Source organism: Heterocephalus glaber, unplaced genomic scaffold (assembly GCF_053883595.1).
Source record: "Heterocephalus glaber isolate CG9 unplaced genomic scaffold, H.glaber_assembly_v1.0 deba00001472, whole genome shotgun sequence".
NCBI lineage: Eukaryota > Metazoa > Chordata > Mammalia > Rodentia > Bathyergidae > Heterocephalus > Heterocephalus glaber.
The window spans coordinates 94669795-94695773 of record NW_028258315.1 but is presented as its reverse complement, the minus strand read 5'-3'; the positions used below and the strand labels follow the sequence as shown (position 1 = coordinate 94695773).

The window sequence follows — 25979 nt, the reverse complement described above, 5'->3', positions numbered from 1 at the left end:
CTAGAAATTCTCCGCTAAGCACCAGTCCTTCGTTTGGGAGTGCGCAGCCTGCACTCGCTGGAAGGGTTTGGGCCACGCCTCACTTGTTTTCTGAACTGTACAGTTCTCTTTAATTTGCTTTCAGAGGCGACTGTTCTTTCTTTCTTCATCTCTTTTTCCCATAGCTCAGTCTCCTGACACAATAACCAGTCCAGAGTAAGGTCAGCACTAATGTAGTTCTCAGATGTTGAGGACAGAAGGAGTTGCATTCATTCAAACCATTTGGTATTCTTAATGCAATCTACTAGGAACCAGCTAATGAACTGCTTGATCAAAATACCTGTTTCATTTAAATTATGTCTATGTAAAAGCAATCTAGCTTAAATCAAGTGTAGCATATTTCTAAATCTTAGATTTATTTTTTCTCATTATAAAAATATGTACCAATTATACAAAGTAAAAACTATAATCTCATTAAGTAAAATAAGCTCTGATAAAAATTTCAGTTTATTTCTTTCTAGTTTTATTTTATGTTTGTATAGAAAAGAAAAACATTTTATAACCTGATTTTAACCTATTTCATTGTTGACATTTTCTGAAGTTTTGATACATACTTAAAAGAGAATTTTAACGATGGTGTAATATTGTGCCATATGGATCTACTATAATTTATCATTTACTATGAACTTCGCAACCTATGTGTAATGAATATTTTGGTAGAGGATCTTTTGTCATTTTCTGATAAGCTTAAATTATGTTTTAGTTACTTTTCTCGTTGCTGAGACAAAGTACCCGACACCCACAAGTTAAAGGAGGAATGGTTTATTTGGCTCACAGTTTGTAGAGACTTCAGTCTATAGTTGGTTGGCTCCAAGGTAGGTGGCATGGCAGACGGGCATCACAGAGGAGAAACAGTCCATGGCAGTGTAGGCATGAAGCAGCAGCAGCAAGTGGCAGCAGTGAGCTTGCCTTTCTCTTTTATCCCATCCAGGCTACAAGCCTTTAGGGTAGTGCCACCCACACTCAAGGTCAGCCTTCCCATTGTCCAAAATTATGCTACAGCAGTTTGTGGACTAATGCAGAACCACACACCCTTAATCCTAGTGTCACACTTCCTAGGTCCAGCCATCTCTGAGAAGCCCCACCTGTGAGTGAATGAGGCTTTAAGGGGACATCTAGGTACAAGCTCTAACAACTAGATCACTTTGTTGCTAAAATGCTGTGTATTCTTTAAGTTGATAAATATTCCTACATTTGTTTCACACTGGTAATGCAAGAGGATACAGAGTTTTTATAAACTTTTAAGATTTTGGAGTTTCTCCTAACCTTTGCCAAGCTGATAGGATAAATATCTAATGATTTCACTTTGTAATTAATTGCTATTGAAATGATCTTTCAAATGATTTATAATTTATTTTTATCTGTAAGTTACCTGTTAAGTGCTTTCGTTTCTTTTTCTGTCACTTTTGTGTTTTAATTCAATTTTATCATAATCTTTTAGAAATTAACATTCTTCCTATAATATTTGTTACGAATGTTCCTTTTTTGGTCTCGGCTTCTTATGTTTGCTTATAATGTATTGCTATATAGAAATTTTATTATAGTTACACCTATCCACTTTGTCACTTGTGAGTTTTCCCATTTCTTTTATGCTTACAAGGTCTTTTCCTGAGCTTAGTAAAATATTTATGTATATTTTCTTGTGTTTTTTAAGTGATTTTCTTTTTTCTTTTACTAGTCTACCATTACCAACAAGTTCATAACACTTCATAGGCATGGTTTAAAAATTCTCTTCATCTTCTCAGAAGCCCTTTGAAAGGGGTAGCAGATGCTATTCCCAAGTGTATAAATGAAGAGATCAGAAGCATAGCAATGAGCCAGACAGTAGAGTTTTAGAAGCATGGCCACGCTTTCCATATTCCTAAAATAAAAACAGAAACTTTTTCATTGAACTGCTAAATTAGTCTTCTTGTTAACTATCAGTTTTACATATTTCCTGCAAAAAGATATTATCGAAAAGGTAGATCTTAGAGAATGTGGCAAGATTATACTGGGTCTTCCAAGTTACCAAAGATATTAAGAATGATGTTACAGTATTATTTTATGTAGGTAATACTTAATTTAATTATCATATAAAATCAATTCTGCAATATTTTAATTCCTTAGAAACAGTAAAGCATACATGACAGTTCCCAGTAGCCAGATCCTGAAGCTGGAACAGTCCTTTGACCATTGGTGAAAACACAAAAGCCACAGCAATAGCAGTGGATCACGTTCCTGTGGCCCTAGAGAAGCACATCTACAGAGCTAGGGAAATAACTCATTTTCTATTATTCTGATCCTCCCTGAAAAAATACCGATACTTGATGGTGAAGTAAAGAAGTCTAGGAATACATGAAAGAATTCCTATTGGAAGTATTGGCTGGAAGAATTATACATTTAATCACAATTAAAATACATCACATATGGAAGTAATATATGTAGGAAAGATATCTTTAACACTTTCTGTATTCCATGTTCAGTTCTGAGACTATCTTCTGACTGGCCTTTATCAATGGTAAGAAATGAAATTAAGCTGGGTGTAGTGACACACACCTGTGATTCCACCACTCTGGAGGCTGAGGGAGAAGTTTCAGGGCAGCCTGGGCTAACAAGTGAGTTCAAGGAGACCCTGTGTCAAAACAAAAACAAAAAAGAAATGAAATTAATAAAAATTTGCCCAAGTGAAAATATATTTAACCTATCTTCGAGTTAATATCCACTTGATTCTCCATAACTCTTCACCTACTTTTTGTCATTAAAAATATTTTTGATTTGCTCAGATTGGCAAGTCACTGAACATGCATTTATAGCCAAAACTCAACAGAAACTGCATTACAGAATTCCCCTTGTGTGACATGACTGTGAACGTGAAAGGGTTTTGGAAGTAGGATGCTGCTTCTCATCCTCTGTGGGGTGGAGATTCCAGTGATTTTTTTTCTTAAGCCAAAGGCAGTTATGCCTCTCAGTATGCATCTCTACTGAAGTCTCAATTTATGAAGGGTCCTATTGTAACTATTCTTTTTACAACATGGATATAATTGTTCACTCCCACTCAAGTCATTCTTCTTATTTACCCAGTTGTGAGAACATAAAATTCAGTGTAAAGATGTCACCCTGTCACAGGAACTCGGCCTGAAAATCATCATTTCTTTTAGTTATTTAGCATTACTCTGATAACATTTATACCATGAGACTTTCCTAAGCATCTGTCAAATGTTAATTAATTTATTTATTTTTCGGGGGGTACCAAATTTCTTCATTTGAAGCAATTAAAGAACTTTAGATGTTCAGGTGCAATTTGTAGAAAAGGTACAGGTAGCCCCAACACGCATGCGCTGCCCCGGTGACATCAGCCCAGGTTTAGTGCTCGTTGTCACGCCCCCAGGGTGTGCTTGTGGAAGAGGAACCCTGCCATGCCGCACTGGGGGGCTCCCATCTCACGCGGGCTGGTCACATGGTCACCCAGCTGCTTGATGGCCTTCACTTGCTCGTCCAGGTAGTGAGTCTCGGTGAAGTCACGCAGGTGGGGGCCGTTCTTGTCAGTGGCCAGCCTGTGCAGCTCCAGGAGTGATTGGTTCACGCTCTTCTCCAGGTGCAGGGCGCCCTCCATCGCGTTCAGCCCGCTCTCCCAGTCGTCACGGTCTGGTTTCTTGATATCCTGCAGGAAGATCGGCTCACTGCGTGGGTTCTGCAGCTTCATCAGCTTCTCGGCATGTTCCCTCTCCTCGGGAGGCTGGTGCAGAAAGTACTTGGCGAAGTTCTTCCAAGCCACATCATCGTGATCAAAGCAGTAAGACATGGGCAGGTAGACGTAGGAGGCGTAGAGCTCCAGGTTGATCTGGCGGTTGGTGGCGGCCTCAGCGCCTGGGTGGTAGTTATGGCGCACCTGCGAGGGTGAGGAGGTCGTCATGGCAGCAGGTGGGCGACGACCTCACATGTTAATACTCATGAGTGGCCCTGTAGCGAGGTGCCAACGGCACCTCCATTTCATAGAGGAGGTAGTGAGAGCATTCATCCTCAATTAATCTAGATTGAATAGCCTCGGCGTGGCAGAGACAGGCTCCGAGACCAAATGGTCGAACTACAGAGCCCATGCTTTAAACCAGTGCCCCTGCAGCTTTCTGAGACCTTTCAGGGGATTTGTGAGCTGTTTCCTTTACCGTCCATGTGTCTGCATGAGACCAGCTTTTCTTTGTGCACTTTGCCCATAAGACATCATGTCAGATTGCATAGAAAAGCAGAAGTGAAAATGCAGCCTTCTTCTACCACACCATTATTAGAGATTTGCAAGACTGTATAAAAATGCCCCTCTTCACCCTATTTTTGTCTTAGAAAACATAATTATAAAGATATTATAGATGTTAACATGTTGTAGATTTATTATTTTAAATAAGTGAATATACGTTTCAGAGTTTTCTGAGTTTTCACTTCTAAAGAAGTATCTGCAAGTACAGCCGCGTGAATATAAGCTTTTGGTGTTATCCATTTCTGAGAGTATAAAGGGGTACAGGGACCAATGAGTTTGGGGATTGTGTGCTCCCTAGCATGCTTTGCTAATCCTTTGTGTCCCTAAAGGCCTAGCTTCTCCCCACCCCCACCTCCAGCATGCGTTCAGTCCCCAGCACCACACAGGTGCACACACACACACACACACACACATAAACAATGGGTGATGTTAAAGTTGTCAGCATGCTCTGTCTGAGGGCTGGAGCTTTGCAGCCCAGGCCTGGATGTGAATCCCAGCTCACTTTATTGCTAGGAGCCAGTCTTGTGAAGTTGGATAACTTGGCTTTCCTCAGTTATCTTATACTTAACAGGGAGCAATAGTGTCTACCTCACAGGGTTCATATGAACACCATGTGAGTGGATATATGCAAAATATATAGACCGTCCCTGGCACATAATGTGTTCAAATACTAGTTCTATTATGATTAAGTTTCTACTCAGTTATAGGAGTTATAGTCAAGTGTGATTTTATATTCCACGAGTTCCTTAAAGCTTTTCTCTCCCTCTTTTAAAGGTTTTATTAATGAAAGCCTAACCTTTCTTTTTAGTTTGTTTTCCTCCCCAGGCCAGGTCTATGGACGTGGCCATTGTCTTCAGTGTGGTCGGTCCTCTTCGAGTGAGGTTGCTGTCAGAGTGCATTTCTCTTCTAGTAAATCCATAAATGCTGGCATTAGTGCTGTCATCCCTCCCCCCTTGCTGAACTCCCTCAATTGTTTGGAGGTCACATCCCGTAAATGTGTAGATTTCCCCCTCGAGCTGCTGTTTGGGTTTTATGCCAGGAAAAGAGCAGGCTTTACTGTGTATGCTCAGGGCTCCACAGCCTTCCTGCCATTCTGGGGCCTTTGGTTTTCTTCATGGCTTCAGCTCACGCCAGGATCCTATTACCTTTGCTTAAGGGCATTTTCTCAAGTGCTCCCCTGTGCTGGTGCCATCAGCGCCTGCCTGTCCATTTGTAGTGCCCACTCCCCGTATTGCCTCGCTGCCCATTGTGGGTGGCAGTTCTCTGTTCTCTGGAGGCTTGGTGACCAGCTATGTTTTATCCACTGAGCTGCCCTCAGCTCATATTGCCCTTCTGAAAGATTAAGGGGTTTTCCTCCAGGGCATTCCTCAGAGCAAGACACTGAAGACTAGTATCCCTGTGGGTGGCAGAGCGGAGAGTCACAGGTGTCCAAAGTCACACCTTTGTGTCTGTCTGAGCGCTTTGGTACAGATTTTGTTTCTCCTGATGGGTCTGGAAAGATTCTTCTCTCACAGACTTTTAGTTGTCTTATTGATGTTGGAGATAAAATGCCTTGTAATAAAAATTGGAGGCTTTTAAAGTCTGAAGGGACTCTCGCATTGGCTATTCTTGACTGAAAAACATTTGTCTTTTATGTGTATTTATACACACACAAACATATGGAAAATCATTTGGAGGATTAAACATGTTGAACTTTAGTTGCTTATTGGGACCACTCCTGCCAATAAAGATAGGAGCTGACTTACAAAAATACTTGCAGTATAACACATTTATTTGGATTAGAAGTGAGAAATTGGGGCAGAGGGAAAATATCTGGAATATTCCAAATGTAGTATGTGAACATAATTTTCAATATAAAAATAAATAAGGATAAAAATATTTCAAACTCCACAGAAAAGTTGAAAGTCGCTTTCAATGTTCACATATTTTTCTCTCTTCAAGTTTCATAAACTGTGTTATCTTGAGATATTCATACCATGTTTCTCAGTGGACAACACTTCTTTTTTCCAAACCATCTGGTTATAGTCAGCGGAGAAACTGTGATGCTCCCAAATATCCCAACACACCTCTCCTAAGGATAAAGGCACCTTGTGCATAACTGTGTCTCATTGACTGCATTCAACAAAATCCAAATCAGTGGAATAATACCATATTTTCTGTGCTCAAATTTCTTTAATTGGATTCTTTTCTCAATGACAAGATTCAATGGAGGTTCTTATGCATCTCAGTTGGTTATTGTGGGCAGGCCTACACTCCCAGCACTCAGGAGGCTGAGGCAGGAAGATCACTGCAAGCTTGAGACCAACCTGAGCTACATACTTAGTTCAAGGCCACCCTGAACTGCATGAGACCTTGTCTCAGAAAAACAAAAAAGATATTTTAAATATTTTAAATCTGTAACAGTTCTCTACCTCCCTTGGCTCTTCATGGCATTACACCAAGATCCCAGGCCAGCTATCCCATGCCAGTCTGCACTTTCTTGGTTCTGATTACTTCCTCATTATTTATTGAGGTCATACGCATACCATAGTCTCCCCATATTGTTTCCCCCAGTGGTTTACTTCAGTACTTACTGATACAGTATTTATGAGTTATTTATAACAAGTTATAAATGAGTTATTTATAACAAGTTATAAATGAGTTATTTATAACAAGAGGCTCACAAGACGTTGTTTTGCCCATTCTAGCATTCTTCCATTTATTATCTGGAATTCTTATGTAAGAAGGAAATATATACCCCTCTCCCTTTTAGCTGTTCTTGTCTGTCTATCTCTGCCTCTCTCTCCTCTAATCAATTCAGATTATTTTGAATTCTGGTTGTTATAACCCACTGGTATTATATCATTTTGGTTAAATTTATTTGTTTTTGCATCAGGTAGCACTCCATGCAGGTGTGTATGGTCTTTTGACCTGACTTTATGAGATTTGAGCACTTCCTTATTTCCTGGCACAACATGTTCCAAGTTCATTTTATTCTTTCTCGCCTCCAGAGCTGGAATTAGCTATTTCCAAAGAACCCTCACTCATTGCTATTCTAGAAACATCTTTTCTAGGCACTTCTTGTGGAAAAGACTAGAAAATATGTATGAGTTTATGTGTATAATTTAAATCATGGATTGATACTGACACCTCAGTTAAAATCTAGCACAACAGGGGTGGTTCTTCCCACTTCCCCATTTCATATTTGTACTTCTCTTTTATCATATTGACTTCACCGTTCTATAGTACACTGAAAATAATTTAAGAGTTGTAACATTAAAATTCCAAACTTCTGATCAAAGGGAAGTGCTCTGAGTTGAAAGTATATTTAGTAATACCTTAGATTTTTCTTTAGTAACAGATTGATGATCTGAAAACACACAAAGCAATATTTGTGCACTAGGAAGGAGATGTTGCGAAGTATGACGATGACGTCATAATGAAATTGTGGTAAGGATAGTGATTATAGTGCACGTGTATCAAAGCAGTACATTGTTGTTCAGTCCTGTTTGTTCTAAGTAGTTTGGATGTTTTTCCTGTTAATCTTCATAGAGATCTTTTTAAGATAGTTACAGCTAGTATTATCTTTTCCCCTTCACCAGTAAAATTCTTGTGCAGAGTTACACTGATAGTAATCAACAGACATGAGGCTCAAACCCAGATTGTTTGATTATAAATTCCAAATTTTTGACCTCTCTGCTATACATGTTTCAGATTTTTGTTTTAGTTCTTTTATTGGTACATTTTAGGTATACAATGCATTTACATTTATCATTGGGTGCTTGTACCTGTACATGATGTATCTTGGTTCTTATTTTTTTCCCCATTAGCTGTGCGCCCTTCACCCCCTCCACCCTTCCCTATTTACATAGACTTCCTTTCCATTTTTTTTTTCTTTTCTCATAGTTTTTCCTTTCCCCTTTCCCTCCCTTCACTCCTGCGTCTTTGGACCTTTTTTCCTATTTCCAATTATCACTTATTCATTTTAATCATTTTAACCCTTGTTTACACTATCAGTTTCTCACACTAGTGAAACTATTCGGTATTTACACATATGTGCCCTTTTTATTTCACTTAAGAGTATGGCCTCATCGCTTCTCAGCCTTTTGGCTAAGATCAAGTGAAGAGGATGGCCTCGATATGTATCCATTTAGCTATAAATGACTCTAGTTTTTCATTCTTTATGGCTGAGTAGTACTCCATTTTATAAAAACCCACATTTTCTTTATCCAGTTTCCAGTCGATGGGCACTTGGGCTGCTTCCAAGCTTTAGCTATTACAAACTTTCCCGCTATGAACATGGGTGCACATATATCACTGTGGTATGATTCTTTTAATTCTTTTGGGAAGATACCCAGCAGGGGAATACCTGGGTCAAATGGGACCTCTAGTCCTAGTTCTTTGAGGTATCTCCATACTGATTTCCACAGTGGTTGCACCAGTTTTCACTCCCACCAGCAATGGAGAAGGGTTCCTTTCTTCCCGCAACCCTGCCAGCATTTGCTATTTGTTGATTTCTTGATAGCAGCCATTCTTTCTGGGTTGAGGTGAATAAACTTTTCGTTTCATCCTGATGATATCATTCTGTTATATAGCGCTTTGATTTCTACCCTGAACTCAAAGATCAGAGTTGATGTTTTCAGTCTATTGTCAAAATACAGCTGCCTGTATTCATCAAACTTGGACAGGTAATTGTAAATTAAATCACTCCTACAGTTGGTTTCCGCAATTGGGTTTACTGTAGCAAAGAAAGGCTACCCAGCTGTGTAGCTAACAGGGAACCATTTCATACTTTGCACACATGATTTTAAAATTTTTTTCCAAAGCACATTTTCCCTTGCAACAATTTTCGTCCTCATTTTGTTAATGGCTTTCTTACTTGAGCTTGTGGTTGGGCACACCCATGATGTACTCTCACTGAAGCTCTGGGGGCTTCATTAGCCAACTCAGATCAATACACTGTGTCTGGTAGTTCCTTCATTCACTGTGCCATACAGTTACACTGTAACTAACAAAAGGCTGTGCTTAGGGCAAGAAAGAACTTCAAATTACTCAGCAGCTTTACTGAACTAAAAACATTTAAAGTGTCATCAACATGAGTGGCTATGAACATGGTTGAACAGCAAGTGTGCTTATGTTTGGAGAATATACTTCAAAATTAGTTTTTTCTGATCATTTGTGCCATGAAATTCTTTATTTTGAAGTAAAATTAACCTTACTCTATGGTGTGGTTCCACATAAATAAGTTTTATTTTCCTTTCCAAATGAATATTGCATGTATTTGTATGAATAAAATGAGCACATTTTAATGCTATTAGTTTTTTCACTTATAAAGGTATTAAGAATAAAGTAAAAAAGACTCATAATCCTATGGTCCAGATAAAAACTCCATTAACCAAAAAAAGTTTGTTTTCTTCTCATCTTTTCCTAAACACTTTAAAATAAAACTAGAATAGTGTTCCACAGTAGGATGTCTTGATCTTTTCATTTTTATTTTCACAAGACTTTTTCCTTATCATTTAAACAGTGTTTGTTAACCTTTTTGGTGGTTCCATAATATTCCATTGATTTTATTTTCCACAATTTACTTCATCTGGTTTGAATGTTTCAGAATTTACACTATTATATTTCATATTGTAAACACTGTAAAATTTATCCTTAAGCAAAATAGAAAAGCATTTTGCTATTGTACACATTGAATAATGATACTATTTCTAATATACGCTAATTTATTAGTGAAAGTGATAGCATGTTCATTTTCATTTATTTGATTATTAAGAAGGTATTATTGAACATTTTAAACATTAAGTTTACTCCATTTTTACTAGTGAGGAAATTGAGGCTCAAATAAGTTAATGAAAGCCACACAACTAAGGGAGAGAACCAGAAGCTGACCACACAGTTTCCTGGTTCTGTTGCCTCTGTGCTTAGCCAATGTGGTATCATTTAGTTTTTTATTTTGTTGTTTCTTCAAAACATTCCATTTTCCTTCATATTTAGTTACGATACAATTACTATGTGTGTCTCACAATCACAGTCTAAATAGGAACAACTAAACTGTGGGTGTGTTTTTCCTTAAATTTCACCTTAGTGTGTGTCTAAGGTTTTGCTATCTTAATTATTTTTTACAACGGTTTTATTCTAATTCACATATACAGTTCACCAGTTTGAAATGTATAATTCAGTGGCTTTCACAGTGGTCACAGGATTATTTTCAGCTATCATGACAGCAAATTGTTGTGTCCCTTACCACTGAGTTCAGGATCTGGTAGCCTGCTCTGTTTGCCTAACATAGGTAGTACACAGCGGGCACTAAATAAGGAATTCTTAATGATCAAACAAGATGTCTTCTGATGTGGGACTCCCCTGGGGGAGCTGAGAAGTAAGATAACATCCTCTGCTCTCCAGAACCCGCAGGGTCCTTGGCAGTTCAGACCCAGGAGAAATGTAGCGTCAGGAGGAAGCATTTGATTAGCTGTCAGATGAGGAGGCGAGCTATTGGTGGTTACTGCAGACCTGGGAAGGTTGGAGCCCGCTGTGTCTGTGAGGTCATCCAGGGTGGCTCCTCAGAGCCAGGTTGCATCTGGGCTCCAGGGTGGCCCGGCTCTTCCTTTTTGTGGGACCACAGAGATGCAACTATGTTTGGCCACCCTGTGAAGCTTCCCCAGGCTGCTTGGTTAGCAACTGAGAAAGCCAGAGTTCTTTACTCTTCTTGTGTCCTAAGATCTAAGATGTTAGCCATGACAAGAAAAGATTCTGGGATACCCATAGAGTATAACAACTGCTATCCCTTGTTTCCTGCGGGGTTCTGCTATTGGATCCAAATAAGCCTCTTTTTACGTGGCAGACAGCCTAGACCAGCTTCTTCTAGGCCTTACTACACGTGTTCATCCCGCTGCATTCACATAGCGTCATGATGCCTGCTTCTGTCATGTGTGTCAGTGCACCTTATCCAAGAAGCTCCTTGATGGCAAAAATGTTATGTCTCAAGTTTTCTGTGAATATTTCAGCTCTACAAGGGCTGATTGTGTGTATATAATATTCATTTGCATGAATAACCCTGGGTAAAGCATACATTATCAATTTTTATTACCTTTCCAAAACAGGGAAGCAGTGGTTCTAGAAGTACTTAGATTTTTGCTATTTCTTCCTACTGTGGTTATCTGAAATCCTGCTGTAAAATAACAGATTTCCAGCGAACTAAAAGTCATTTGAGGTATTGGTTAGAAGGCTAATTCCTCAGCTGTGTCCTAACTCCTCAATGCTGGGGATTCTGAACTAGAAAACTTGAGTATAGGAATTTGGAGTTGGAATTTAAAATGAAACAACAAAAACACTCTAGTGACTTGTGATGTCACATCCATGTACCAATTTTGAAAGGGAATATCCTAGACAGTAAAGATTTAAAGAAATAATGTACATTATTTAATCATGATTTATCATGATTTGGAACTGGTAAAATGTGGGTTAGTTTGCATCTCTTAATTACATAGAAAAGACCTAACTATAGAACCAAGTATTGTAGGATAGTACTGCAATTCTGGAAGGCTGTACTTGAAGTATTGTTTAGAGTTTTTGTCCGTGTATCTTCATAACTCAGAATACAAGAAGTTATCAACAAATGCTAAATGTATGTTGACGTCTGGCCTCTTGAATCATATTCTTTAAATCATTCCTTGAAAAGGGTGATAAGAAATGATGTCTCAGGATAAGCTTGTTTTTCAGAAAGGCTTGTTCTCAGAAAATGAGTCAACTGTTTGGCTCACTAATTCCACAAGTTGGCCTGTTACTATTTCCGGCTCAAAGAATCTAGTTCACTTCAGCAAATCTTGGATGTTACCTGCTGTTCCTATACAGGAGCCCTGTGCTTCCTGCTGGGGTTGATATAAAATATTCATGCTTGTACAGTATTTGCTAGGAGGGGTCAGGCACTGTGCCAGTGCTTTATGTATTCAGGTAGCTGACTAACAAATGGAATACCAGTCACAGCTCTTATTAGGTGCTCGAGCTATAAAGGAGATTTCTTTTGGGCTACAGAATTTTAATTTATCAACTTGTCACAAACATCCTTTAACTTGTGGCTACCCTCATAAGTAGAAGAATTGGTTAAGAGGTTACATACTTTGCTTGAAGTCGTCCTTGGTTCTAATCTCAGCAGCCTGGGAATCTCTACTTTTAATCACAAAGTTATGTTGATGGTCAAATGTTCTCTTGGATTTCTATGCAAAGCAAGATGCAGTGTTTTTCAGAATACTCCTTTTCCTCTCCTTCACAGTTCGGTTTTGCTGTGTTGTGCAGGGGTGCTTTCCATGGGAGTTGGTCCTCATGATCCCTGGGTTCTTGTGTGGTCTCCAGGCCCTCATGCTACCCAGTGCTCACCAAACATGTTGGGTGTTTCTTTTTAACCCTCCAGATCAATGCTGCCCACTAGAACTTTTTGTGTTGGTGGAAAGGTCTTATAAATTTGCTTTGTGCAGTACAGGAGCTCTGTGTGGCAGGTGAGCACTTTGTATAAGGTAGGTGTGTCTGAGGGAATGAAATTTTATGTCATTTAATTAATTCAAGCCTAGCTACAGATCCAAGTGCTTACTGTATCATACACTGCAGCACCAGATCCATCCTCTCACCATTGTTTTTTGTTTTTTGGGTTTTTTTCTGCCTGGATGAGGCCTCACTGCTATGGAGCAGGACTCACTGACATCTCAGCCAGGTGGCATTATGAGTGGAGCATCAGTACAGGTCCTGGCTAGGTGACACTTAGGGCTTTGCAGGAGCTTTCCTTTGGGCAGAATGATTGACTCAGAGTATTTAAACAAAAGCACACAAAGGACCATGACTCCTCTAAAGACAGGACAATGCTTTAATAATTTACTTATTAAATTGGCAAACCTGTATTATTAAGTTGTCAAACATTCTCTGTGAAGGATTAGATAGTAAATATATTTTGGGTCACTTGATCTCTGTTATAACTACTCAACTACGTCATGCTGGTGTGAAAGCAGCAATCAGCAGTAGGTGAGTGAGCGGGCATTGCTGTGCTGTCATAAAACTTTCCTCACAAAAACTGGTGTCACCCTGGTTGGACTCTAGGGTCACAGTTTGCTGACATATAATTAGAAACACAATTGTGTCTTATGAATAAACGTTGTATGATTAAATTGTGTGCAAGTCCCTGGATATTCAGTAGTGAACAGTCAGAAAATGGTTATATTTTTCTTTTTGTATAGAGGAGTTAAAAATAAAAGATTACATACATCGATATGAACCTATAAGTCATGAACAACATGATTTTAGGTTCTGAAAACAATAAAAAGAGGAGTAGGATTGAGAGAGAGAGAGACTACTTAAGACAGAAGTGTGGAAAGTCTTGTCTGCTGGTGACCTGACCAGTCCAGAGAAAGACAGTGAGCAGAAGATTCCAGACAGAGAGAAACAAGAACAATGGTTCAGGCAGAAACAAATTTCTGTGTTCATAAAGCCTGTGGGATGAAGCACGATAAGGAAGTAGGTACGTGTCATAAGGCCTTCGAGGGACTATTTTAGTGCAGTGAGAAACTTTGGTGAGATATAAGAAAGAGAGTAGAAGGGAGAAAGCAAGAGAAACAGGAAGTAATTTTTAAAATATAGAAGTTGTGTTGCCGCAAGGTCATGTTGGTGTACCTATAGCACACCTTCCTGCTTCCACCGTCCTCCATCCGGAGGCCAAGGTCTTACACAGACCCTCTAAAACTAGAGAGCAAAATGCTTCCATTCATTTCAGCTACTGGGCATGACTTCCAGAGGTCACTCATGGAGTCTTTGAACAAGGCTAGCACTATGAAACATTTCTTTATTGGTACTGTAGTTCAGACCTATTCTTACCTTCCAAATATCAATTTCAAGATGTCCCAGGAAGTACTCGGATCTCTGTGTACTTGAAAGTGCCCAGAATGTTTTGATATTCATAAATATGTTAACTTTCTGGCCATAACCAATTAAGAATATCTGTAGACAATCTAAGGGCTCTTTCTTTGAGTTTAATGACTTTTTCTTTCAGTTGAGCTTAAACTTTGTTTAAAAATGTGTAGTTATATTCAAAATCTTTGAAGCAGATTTGTGTATCATAGGGCCTAGAATCTAGTTAAGTGGGACTTGCTGCTTTGATTGGGAAGAGTGATTAAGGGGCACGATGATGTTTAACTGTTTGCTCAACTTTGCCTAGTCCAGTGGAATACACATATTTGACCTTCTTGACAAAGATGGATGGATTGAAGTTACACACCATGATATCATTAGGTTGTTGAATAACATCATCATTCATGATTATAAGGAATTATTCAGGTGAAATGGTAAACCTAATAGAAAGCTATTATTTGTGTAGAGAGTGTAATTTCACTGTCCTTGTCATTCCAACCCTTTGGTTGAATTGAAGATAAGACATGTGTATTTATTTTACTGCAGAGAATCTTTCACAGCATAATTTAAACAAATGGAACCAATTATAATTAGTAATTTAGTAAATAAGATCCTATAACACTCTTCCAGAAAGAAGTTGGTATGCTATAAATCTACAAAGGAACATTTTCATCATTTACTGAGTTTTTCATTTATGTGAATTCATTTTAAGTTGTGTGAAATTTCCGTACTGATTAAAACATATGCAAAACTATATTTCTAGAAAAGATTTGAGAACATGCTGTAAATTTAAAATAGTATTTGAAATAGTATCATTTTTGCAGATCCTTCAAATATTTATAAATTATGGCCTAGGGACAAATGGTATTCTGTCTGCTTTTGTAACTAAAGTTTTATTGCAACTCAATCCCACTCATTGTTTTGTGTATTGTTTGTGGCTGTTTCTCTGTTACCGTGACAGGGTTAAATAGTTGTTACATAGACCACATGCCCTGCAGATCTGAAATATTTAATATTTGGTCCTTTACAGAAAAAGTGTATCAAGCCTTGCACTTAGGAACTATGTAAATGAAAACATAAACTCTTGTACTGGCTGATTTCAAAGCAGTTTGAAGGAACTCCCAGAATGCACAAGGCTGGGACACATTCACCTCAGAATCCAGTTGGTCAAGCAAGTGTTTGATGCTGATCTACTCTTCTTCCATCAACTTCTTCCGAAAGTTGCCAGGCATTATTACTGTGTGCTGTAAAAATAGGAAAGAATGAAATTAACTTTATCTAGGGTGGCTTGAGAATGTTCTTGCCTTGAAGTGAGGTGATGGAATAAAATCTGTGATGATGGGTAAATCCTGCATTCTTCACAGCCTTCTCTTTGCAGCTCTGCACAGAACAAACAGCTAAAAAAAAATGCAAATAAAATTAGATGATGAGTTTGAAAGGATAGTTTTTGCAAAAATGTATTTCCAGAAATATGCCAATAAAAGAATTATGTAACCTTCATCCAATTTGTAAATTAGCTGTTTATTTTTAGAACACTTTATATTTTTTTAAAATTTCAAATATGTAAAATATACAGGGAATAATGTAGCAAACACCATAATAATTGCCATATTTCCATATGCCATATTTCCACATTTCCTTTTAAAATAAAAAACTCTAGGTCTTTACTAACTGGCATCTTTTCTTTCAATCCTGGGGACCCAGGCTCGGGGGCCATACATACGCTAGGCCAGAGCTATGCCACTGGGTTACATCTCCAGACCTTCGGTTGCCCACACTGCCCTCAAGCTTGCCATCCTCCTGCTTCAGCCTCCAGAGTCCCTGGCTTTACAGGTGTGTGGCACCATGCCTGTCTTCTCCAACTGGCGTCTTACTCTCTTTTCTCTCTTTTTAGAGAGAGGCTTCCCAAACCAGGCACTGCTGACAGTGGTGCCGGATACTGGTCCTTGCGAGCACAGCCCTGTGCTGCAGGAGGCTTGGCAGCAGCTCTCTCACTCACTAGGTGCAGATACTACGCTCCTTTCTACTGAGATTGGTGTGTTTCCTCTCTGCCTCGGTGGGCATGTTTCCTACATGTATTTGTGTCCCTAAGCAACACATAGTGCTGTTTGTTAGATGTGTGTTGATATTTACCCATTATACTGTATATAATTAATTTCACTCAGCATCATTCTAGAGATATAACTACACTGAAAATGGACTATCTAATTCTTGCATTGTTACCCCCTGTATTGTATTCCTGTCTCTGAATGTCTACTGAATTAGTTACCTGTTGGTTTCTTTTGGTTGTTCATAATTTTTCTCTATTAAAAATGTAAAAAGAATATATATCTTCTAGTATACTGGTGTCTCTGTGGAATATTCACCTACCAGTGGAATCCTCATGTTGGAAGGTAGGCATCCCTTCAGCTTTGGGAAGAATTTTCACAGTCCCAGTTAAGTGGTTGTGCCAATACTCCACAGCAATGGACAAGAATTCCTGTTTCCATGTCCTCATCAGTTACATCAGCAAGTTTTAAAAATGTTTGCTACTCTGCTGGGTATAAGTGTCATGGCCTCATTGTTTTAATTTAATGTCTCCAGTTATCAGGGGCTAAAGCACTTTCCCATTTGCTCTCTGTGTATTCAGGTGTCCCTTTCTGTCACATGCCTGTGTGTATGTTTTCACCTGTTTTTCTACTGGGCCATTTTATTTTTCTGTTTCTTTCTGCTGATTTCTGGAATCAATTCCTCTGTGATTATATCCATGTGAGACATTTTCTGATTTCTAGCTTGGAAACCAAGCTTTACTCTCTCTCTCTCTCTCTCTCTCTCTGTGTGTGTGTAAGGATTTTGATAAAATTTAAAATGAAAATTTTAATATAGCCAAATTTAATAATATTTTGTTTCTGCATCTAGCTTAAGGAACTTTTCCCAATCCAGACATCATGAGTCTTTTTTACAGTTTTCTTCTGAAGTGTTTTTTAAAAAATGTTTTGATATTTATCACCTAGATATTTTATGTAGTATGAATTATTAATTCCCTTTTCTTCATTTGGAAAACTAGTCTCTCCTTTCCTCATAGTTTTGATGCACATATGTGGGTCTGCTCCTTGCTATACTTTGAGTTCAGTCTTTTGGAGCTACAAGTACGCAGTGCTTTGTTGATAATGAAGATATTGTTAGGTGTAGAAAGGCAGTCATTCCTTTCCTTTTGTCACATGTTTTGGCTGATCTTTACTCTTCAATCTTTCAAATGAACTTTTAATCTTGTTAAATTCTGTGAGAAAAGCCATTGAGATGTTTTAAAGAAATGCCACTGAATATATAGACTAATTAATGGAAATTTCATGTAACAGTGTGGTATAGCTTGTGTCTAAATGTCCCCCAAACGCCTCATGGGGTCTTAGGTGGGGCTTCCTGGGGTCTTAGGTGGGGCTTTTTCAGAGGTGGCTGAATCGAGAATGTGGGATTGATTTGTGGTGCAGTGCTAAGCTCAAAGTCACTAGGATTAAGGCTGTGAGTGCTATCTGCCCTAAGTAGCCTGGATAAGATAAAAGGGGCAGGGAGACGCTGTTAAGGACCCTTGCTGCTTGGCTACCTTCCTTCCACCGAGAACTGTTGCCTCTGCCATCCCACCCTGCCTTGGAGCAGCCGATTAGGGACTGAAGCCTCTACAAACTGTGCGCTAAATAAACCTCTCCCCTTTTAACTTTGGGTGTCAGGTATTTTGTCCCAGCAATGAGAAAAGTAACTAAGACAGTGCTATTAAATATTCTCTGCCACAAACATGATACAGATCTCCATTTTTCGGTCTTGTTTCATGCTTCTATAGAATCAAGTTCTTATGTCAATAATTCCTTAAATGAATATTTTATTTTTCCTGGATTTTTAGATTGGAAAAATTGAGTCAAAACTTGTAGTTGTTTACGTTGTTAACAGTGAATACACAGCGCCATAAACTTTTTGGAAAGTTTTTGGGAAAAGAAAAATAGAAAATAGTTGAGAAATAATGGACTTAGCCATTTCTTCTTTAGTATTCTTAGTTGCTATGTATTTGAAACATACTAATTAAAAGAAACCATACATTAAAGACCACAAATTCCATTTACAGTATATGACATACCCAAACTAGGTAAATTCACAAGGGTTTCCAGAGACTATGTTTCTAGGGACTGGGAGGTAGGGCTGCTTAATGGATAAGGGTTTTCTTTAGAGGTGATGAAAATGTTCTGGGAATTGAGAGTGATAAAGCCTGTACAACATTGTGAATTTATTAAGTGCCATTTAACTTCCACTTTAAATGGCTAAATAGATGGATGAATTGTATATTATCTGAAATTACTACAATTTAAAAAAAGTATTTCAGCATATATTTTAAAAAATAGAGAGAAGTTTTGTAATTTGTACAATACCTCCCCCCAATAATGCAAAGCGTATCTCAATTCTAATGGAAAGTCTTAACCAAATGACTATTTTCCTGTTTTCTTTTAAAAAGCTATTTTGGTAACTGACAGGTACTTGAATTTCATGTTCCATCTGACACCTGATTGTGTTCTTAACAGGAATCTAATATTTGTCCTTGAAATTGTTTTAAAATTCTATGAATCCAAACATTTAAATTTTAGACTTAGTCTTATTTCTGTTCTCAATATTATTGCAAATATTGAACTTGCTATTCAATATTGTTTTAAATATTGAATTTAGAGTTCAGTATTTATGAGTTGTCAAAATAAAAGTAGAGAATTTTTTCCTCATGTTTACAATATAAAAGTGCCATGTTAGAAGTGGCAATATGATAGAGCATTACACTGAAATTAATGTGATGATGTCGAAGGTGTGACCTAATTAAAATGTAAATGTAAGCACATTTTGTAAAAATTGACATTGCAGTTCAGATTCTTCTCAAAGTGGGACTATTGGTTGTTGATAATTTGACTTGACAAGTTCTTTTCTCAAGTTCATTGCTTTAACCTCACAGTGTAAGCATATATTGAGCTGCCTGATAAGATGAGAAAACTTAGATAGATTCAGGAAGGTTAAAATGAAGTTTAATGAGTTATGATTGTTTTCAATAATATGTGCATCCTACTTATTAGGGAAATTTGGAAAATGCCTGCCATCTACAGATTCATGATTGGTATAAATCAGTATTTTGAATGTAAAATTCACATTTTATATTCTTTTTGTACTTATAGTTATTATTGTTAATTTCATGTTGTTCCTTTTACCCCTAAATATTCCTATTTCTTCTACTCCTTTGTACTTCAGGTATCTTTTTATGAAGTCTTCTCTTATCCTCTTCTCTGTGAGAAACAGCCATTTTCTATAAATTTTTAGCTTAAACTTTTTAAAGCAGTTTTCCATAAAATTACAGTGAATGTTTAAATGAGGAAGGATTGAAAGATATGGTGAACATTAGTACCGTAAAAGACACATTGGCATTAATCTCTCTCTGAAAACTCTCGCTTGCTTTGAATACACCTGTCCTATTGCTCTTGCCAATTTCTGAAGCATTCCTGGAGGTCCTCTTTTCCCAGTGTCTTCAGTTGCACTATCATGGGTACTTCAGTGCCCTGAATTGATTTAGAACATTTACTGTTCGTGATTACTTCGACTTTGGATGAGCCAGAATTCTCAGGGTGCCTGATCCAGTGAATAAGGCAGATGAGGACGCGCTGCAGTGTTTTTCAAGCCTGCCTTTCCGTTGGATGCCACTCAGTAGCAGCAAAGTAGTTCTGATCACACCTAGTAACACATGATGGGGAACTTCTAGAGCTGCTTCAGAAAGTGACAAGAATGAGGGTAAATGTGTTTGAAGTGAGGAGGCTTAGTGGCAATGTATCTTTTACTATAATACCACTTTTATCGTTTAAACATTCCCCATGTAGCTTGATCACACATGTCCTGTGCCTTGTGTTAGGTAATTTGACCCTCAAGAACAGGAATTATTCTTCTAGATCAAGCATAGATTAACTGGCCCAGAGTAGGCTCTCAAAAAGTGAACAGAAAACTGAGTGAATGAAAAGGGCCGCATGGATGCATGCTAAATCTCTCATTCACATGGCTCTCCTGATTTCTCACCATTAACGTCTTATAAAGCTGTTAACAACCAAACTAAAATTGCCATCATTCATTTCTTCATAGTTCCTAGAAATTGGCCTTAGAACAACTCCAGTCCCTCCAGCAAGGACCTGGTTGTAAAAACTTAGTCACCAGCTCATAGCTATTGAGAGGTGATGGGAGTTTAGAGTGAGGCCTAGTGAGATGCTTCCAGTCGCCGCGGAGAATATCCTTCACAGGGATGTTGGGACTCAGGCTTCTTTTCCTCTCCTGATTCCCAGCCATTGCAGGAGAGGCCTTGTTCTACCAAGCCCTTGCTGCCGTGATGAACTGCCTTGCTGCAGGCTCAAAGAAACAAGGCCAAGAGATTGTGGACTGAAACTACTGAAAGCCTCAGCCAAGATAAACCTTTTCACATCTGTAAATTGATTTATCTCAAGTATTTGTGATAGTGATAGAAAACTGACCAACAGGATAGTGACTGTAGAGCATTTACTATTTTATCTAGCCAGGTTTTGCATCATAAGGAGAACTTATGAGCTAATTCCTTAACTTTTTGCTAGATATCCAAATTTTTATAACTCCCAAGCACAAGTATAGCTCTACACTAGATTTCTAATGCTCGTTTGTGAGAAACACTCAATTATTATCAGTATTATAAATACTGAACATCTACATTCCCATGTAACTGCTATAGTATTTCAGTTTCTTAAGTGTTGCCTGTTTGCTTTACACACACATCATACAGTAGAATTTAGTTCTAGTCAAGAATCTATGAACAGAATTGAACACTATAGTTTTTAAAAGAATATGTCAATCACTGAATGGAAATAAGTAAGATAGAGACCATGGCATTTTAATTTTCAGGAATATTTATGTCTGCAGTGTCAACATTCCTAATTTTGCTTTGAGCAAAATTGTTTTGTGTAAACAAGGTAAGAAAGTTCTTTATTGGAAAGGGAATAGAAGGGAAATTTTAAACTAACTGAACTGGTAACTTCAAAGAACCAGCTTTGTATTCTAATATAGACATTAAAGCAAATATTACTATAATGGAACATTTAGTTCTGTTTCTTTTGTAATAAATTTTAAGAGAGTCAATAACAGCATAAAGACAAAATTGGTGATCTAGACCAAATATTTTAATTCTCATGTAAAGGCTTTCTTATCTTGAATAGCTGATGTTATAAAATGAAATGCATTTAAATCCATGGCTAAAGATGATTAAAATATCATACAAACCCAAAGCACTCTAGCTGTAGATGTTCATTAAATTGCCCATTAATAACTTGTGATGAAAAGGAATATTACTACGTCCATAAATTTTGTATGTAGATTTTATTAAGCTGGCATGTTATATGAATTGATTGTCTAACATCTTCTGGCTGTGGCTGAAGATAATAGTGTTTCATATGTATTTTCAATAATCCAAGAATTTTGATGGACTGTTTCTAACTACTTATTATGTTTTTGTTCTGGTTGGCATTTTTTCCCTCCTAGTATGCAATTATAAAATATAATTATAGCTTTTGGTATGAAACATTATTAGGTTGATTGTGTCAGCATTTACATTATAACCCTACTTTTTGTAATGGCTCTGTGTGTGTGTGTGTGTGTGTGTGTGTGTGTGTAGAGGGAAGGAGAAATTGTGTCAGCTTGGTTGACTATTTTGCCTTATTAATGAATTATTTCCAGTTAGTCATTGAAATGTAAATAGACTAGTTTGTAATTTCTTAATTTTAAAGGCACACTTAGTGGACTGTTACTTGCTTTCCCAGCCTGTGCTGAGATTGTAAGTCTGACCTATCTCTAGTGAACAACAGCACCATTTGGTTTTGTAGACTTACTGTTGACCTACCAGGCTGCTTTCCACTTTGTAATCACGGGGTCACAAGGATGAAGATTGGATACTTTTTAGACAGCAGATCTAGTTATTGCTTTCTAATGTATCAGGATTCTTTCATTTACTTTGTAATTACATCAGTTTTTGTTTTCAGAAAGAGAAAATGTAGAACAAAGTTCAAGCCTGGACCAGATTGTTTTGTCTAGAAAACCAGTTCTGCTACCTATATCTTAGTTTGTTTTATGTTGCTATAACAAGATACCTGAGACGGGATAGTGTATATAGGAATGAGGTCTATTTTGGCTCACAGTTCTAGGTTGCTGGGAATCCAAGATCAGATAGCCATCTGTGGGAAGAGCCTTGTGTTGCTTCAGTTCCTGGCAGAGAGAAGAAGGGCAAGCAGGAACATGTGTAAGAGACAAAACATGAGGGCTGACTTCGCTTTATAAGGTGGTGGTCCCTGGAGAATGCCCCTGTAGGTCTTCACCTAATAACCTCTTCAAGGCCCCACCTCCTCTAAATACCATTATATTGTGGGTCCAATTTGAACAAGATTTGTGTGCAGGGCAAACCATATTCAGTCCATAGCACCATACAAGTTACTCAACATCTTCATACATGTGTGCTCGTCTGTGAAACAGTAAGTGAGAATTGAAATGTATGTGAGAGATTCTGTATAAAATATGTATTCAGTATTTACTATTATTAATATCTGAACTATTAATACTTGAATTAGAGAGAGACGATATGAAACTTTAATCACATTTTTCTTTGTACTAATCAAGCAAGACAAAGGTACTGCCTGTATATTTGAGGCTGTCCATTGACATAGTTTACCAGCTGAATTCCCTCCATGGTCACCCTGTGGAGTGAGAGTGAAAAGTTTTAGAGAGAAACCTGGTCTTGAGTACATAATATTGGAAAATAAACTTAGAAGTCTTAGTTCCCACTTTTGTAATATGGGAATAATTATGGTTAGCTATATATTGAGTTATTAGAAAAACATATTAATTTAAAATAAAATGTAATGTCTGGCATGCAATATTAGTATAGTAGTTAATGGCTTGTTTGTGACAGCTATGACACATTTTGTTGTGTGTCTTTACTTGAAGCAGTAAGGGTGTCTGATGTAACATTTTGTTCCCTTTCAATACTATATATTAGAAAATTTAACTGATTATGGTTTTTTTGCTTCATAAACACATAACCAAGTAAAATTGACTCAAAGAACATGGATATTGATCATCTTACACTGAGATCACCTTATTGGTGTTCTTTTTGTTGATTTGTTTCTTATACAGATTTAGATCTTGTCCTTGTCCTTGTACTTTGTAATTCCTTGCCCATTTTGGTCAAAAGTAAAACAACTGTGAAAGTTGGAAGGTTGATTCCTGCCTCACATTTAATGCTTGAGGAACACTGAGGCCCAGCACCCTTATTACTCTGAATAATAAAATTGCCAAGCAGATGACTGGTTTTGAGCCTCATGCTTTGTGCCTGGGAAACTCGAAATAGTAGGAATTCCTCATACTTTCTGGCTATATGTGAGTATAGCCATCTTTTTGTTATAAAAATAGGCCCAGGCCCTCCTGCCCAAACTGAAAGAAGAAATAAGCGTGTACCTAATGAAAATTAGGCACAGTGCATCAAAAATTAGCATATTGACCACTTCCTTTGTAGTAACAGTTTAAAAGCGTGCTGTGGTAATTTAGATGTATGCAGAATCTTAAAGCAGGCAGGTGTTCTAGTGGGTATCCTCGCCGGAATGTGGGGAAGCAGGTGTGAGTAACTAGGGCAGTGGTACAGGGGGCTCTGGTTAATGTGTGGCTGGGCTGGCCAGCGCTGAGGAGGTAAGCTAGACTTAGCAAACTCCAGTGTTAGCTCATCCATGGTGTCCTTGTTTAATTGAGCATGTTTTTCAAAATTCCAACACTGATAAAGGGAGGAAAATGTCTGTTCTGTTAAATTGGACTGTGGTGGAAGCCAGTATTTGGATTGCTTTCCCAGACATGAAAATCATCTTCACATGTTTTCTAATGTAATTGTGTGTGAGTTTCTGTGCCTTCTAAAGGTGATTTGCTGCTTCTGTGACTTGTAGCTTGAGATTGGTTTTTTAAGGGAAAAAATAAAATTACAGGTACTTTTATGTTAAAACTCTTGTCTCTGTTATGAGGGATGACAGTGATGTTTGTTTAAAGGTGATGAAGTAAGATTCATTTTTTTCTAATAAGCATTATTTATTCTGTATTATGACAAAATGTTCCTATTTTCTGATATCTCTCAGTACATTCATGTTCTTACTTGGAATCCCGACCCATCCTTGACCCAATGGGGAAGCCCTTTCTCTGTGTTGTTGAGTTTAGAATACAGTAGGTCCCCAGTTCACGAGCGAGTTCTGCTCAAGGAGAACATTCCCAAGTCGGATTTGTTTGTAATCTGACCAAGTGAGTCTTAGACGACAGTATACCCATCACAGTTCACAACTCTAATGTCCGTCGTAAGTTAGGGACTTACTACATATGAATTAAAACTGAAGAGTGACTAGCAAAGGTGGAAAGATTTTGTTCATTTGTAGTCATTCAAATGACTGAGGAAAATCTCTATAGATCCATGATTTATAAAAAAGTTGGCACCATGTTCCTATCTTGATTTTATTTCTAGCTATTAGACACCTGGTCTATCTTTAAATCTTTGAACCTGCTGACATTACATGTGAGAGTTAAATATATTAGGTATTCATGATCAACAAAAAAAGATCATCTATGGAATAGTAAAAGTTGTATTAGAGAAAGTCAATTTTAAAAACTTTCTAGAAACTGTACACATTAGCTCATGTCTTTAACGAAAACGCTTAATAAGTGAGATAACCCGTCTTTTCCATTTTACTTGTTATATAGCATAGTATTTAGCAAGTGATTTGCCTAAATGTTAAGGGCTTGAACTTGTTTATTTGTATAGACAACAGGCCTTGAGGGATTCTACTTAGTCATAAAGGTTGATTAGTCACACTGATTACTGAAATACTGAAATAATATTTCCGTTGTACATAGATATTGCTCTGACTTCAATCCTACCATGCTAGTTCTCCTGGGCCCTTTACCCAGGATTCCCCAACTTTCCCATGATTCACTAAGCACAGAATTAATGCCTAGACCTCCAGGACCCTACTCTGGCAACACTGCCAGCTTCTAGGTGTTCTGCACCTTCTTGAAAGTTGCTTCTGAATAGTCCTATAGTGGATGTCAGTTGAATAAATAAAGGGTTACTTGGAATCAGAGACACAGGAAAAGTATATTAAAACCTTGTTATGAGTATACCTAAACTGCAGAATCAAAGGTAAACAATAAACCATAGCAAACATGAGACAGGTTTAAAACAGTACTACACCAGGTCTATAGCAGTGCAACTGTGCCTAGAACTCTTCTGGGAAAATAACAGGAACTCAGTAAATTTATCATGAAGTGAGTATCCCCAAATGTCTCCTAGATCATGGGAATCAAAAGGTTGCTTAGCAATCATCCCTGCTCTGGTTTCCTAATTGTCTTACAAAGTTTCATAGTTAAGTCAAAAGAACCTTGCATTTGTCTTTTTACTTTAAGCAGCTTCAGTGGCCTTGTTGGGTTTCTTTCCCCAGCCTTGCCTGCCTTCTCAGAACATTTGCATTGGCATCACAGAAGGTTGGCTTCACAGTCTTGTAAATAGTTGAATAAAGAACCTCTAATAGTTGGCATTTTAAACTGGCACTTAGCTGGTTCATCTAAAATCTATTTGCTTTGGCTGGCAAAATGGATTCTATGAGTAATGAATTTAAACTTTGTCACCTGGTATTATCTCTGAGATAGCAGAAAAGGGGAGAAGGAATTAGGAGGTAAGATTGCTGTGTGAATAACTTGGCATTAAAGACTTCATTTTCTCTGACTTGTTGGGGAATGAGCTAAACTTGAGACTATTTTG

General features: G+C 37.8%; 1 protein-coding gene and 1 pseudogene across 1 annotated transcript in view; one reads left to right on the top strand and one right to left on the bottom strand.

Moving 5' to 3' along the window:
* Fhit (fragile histidine triad diadenosine triphosphatase) overlaps positions 1-25979 on the top strand; it is a 1393700-nt gene that overhangs the window by 658048 nt on the left and 709673 nt on the right. The window lies entirely within an intron of this gene.
* On the bottom strand, positions 3084-3940 carry LOC147826493 (ferritin heavy chain pseudogene; annotated as a pseudogene).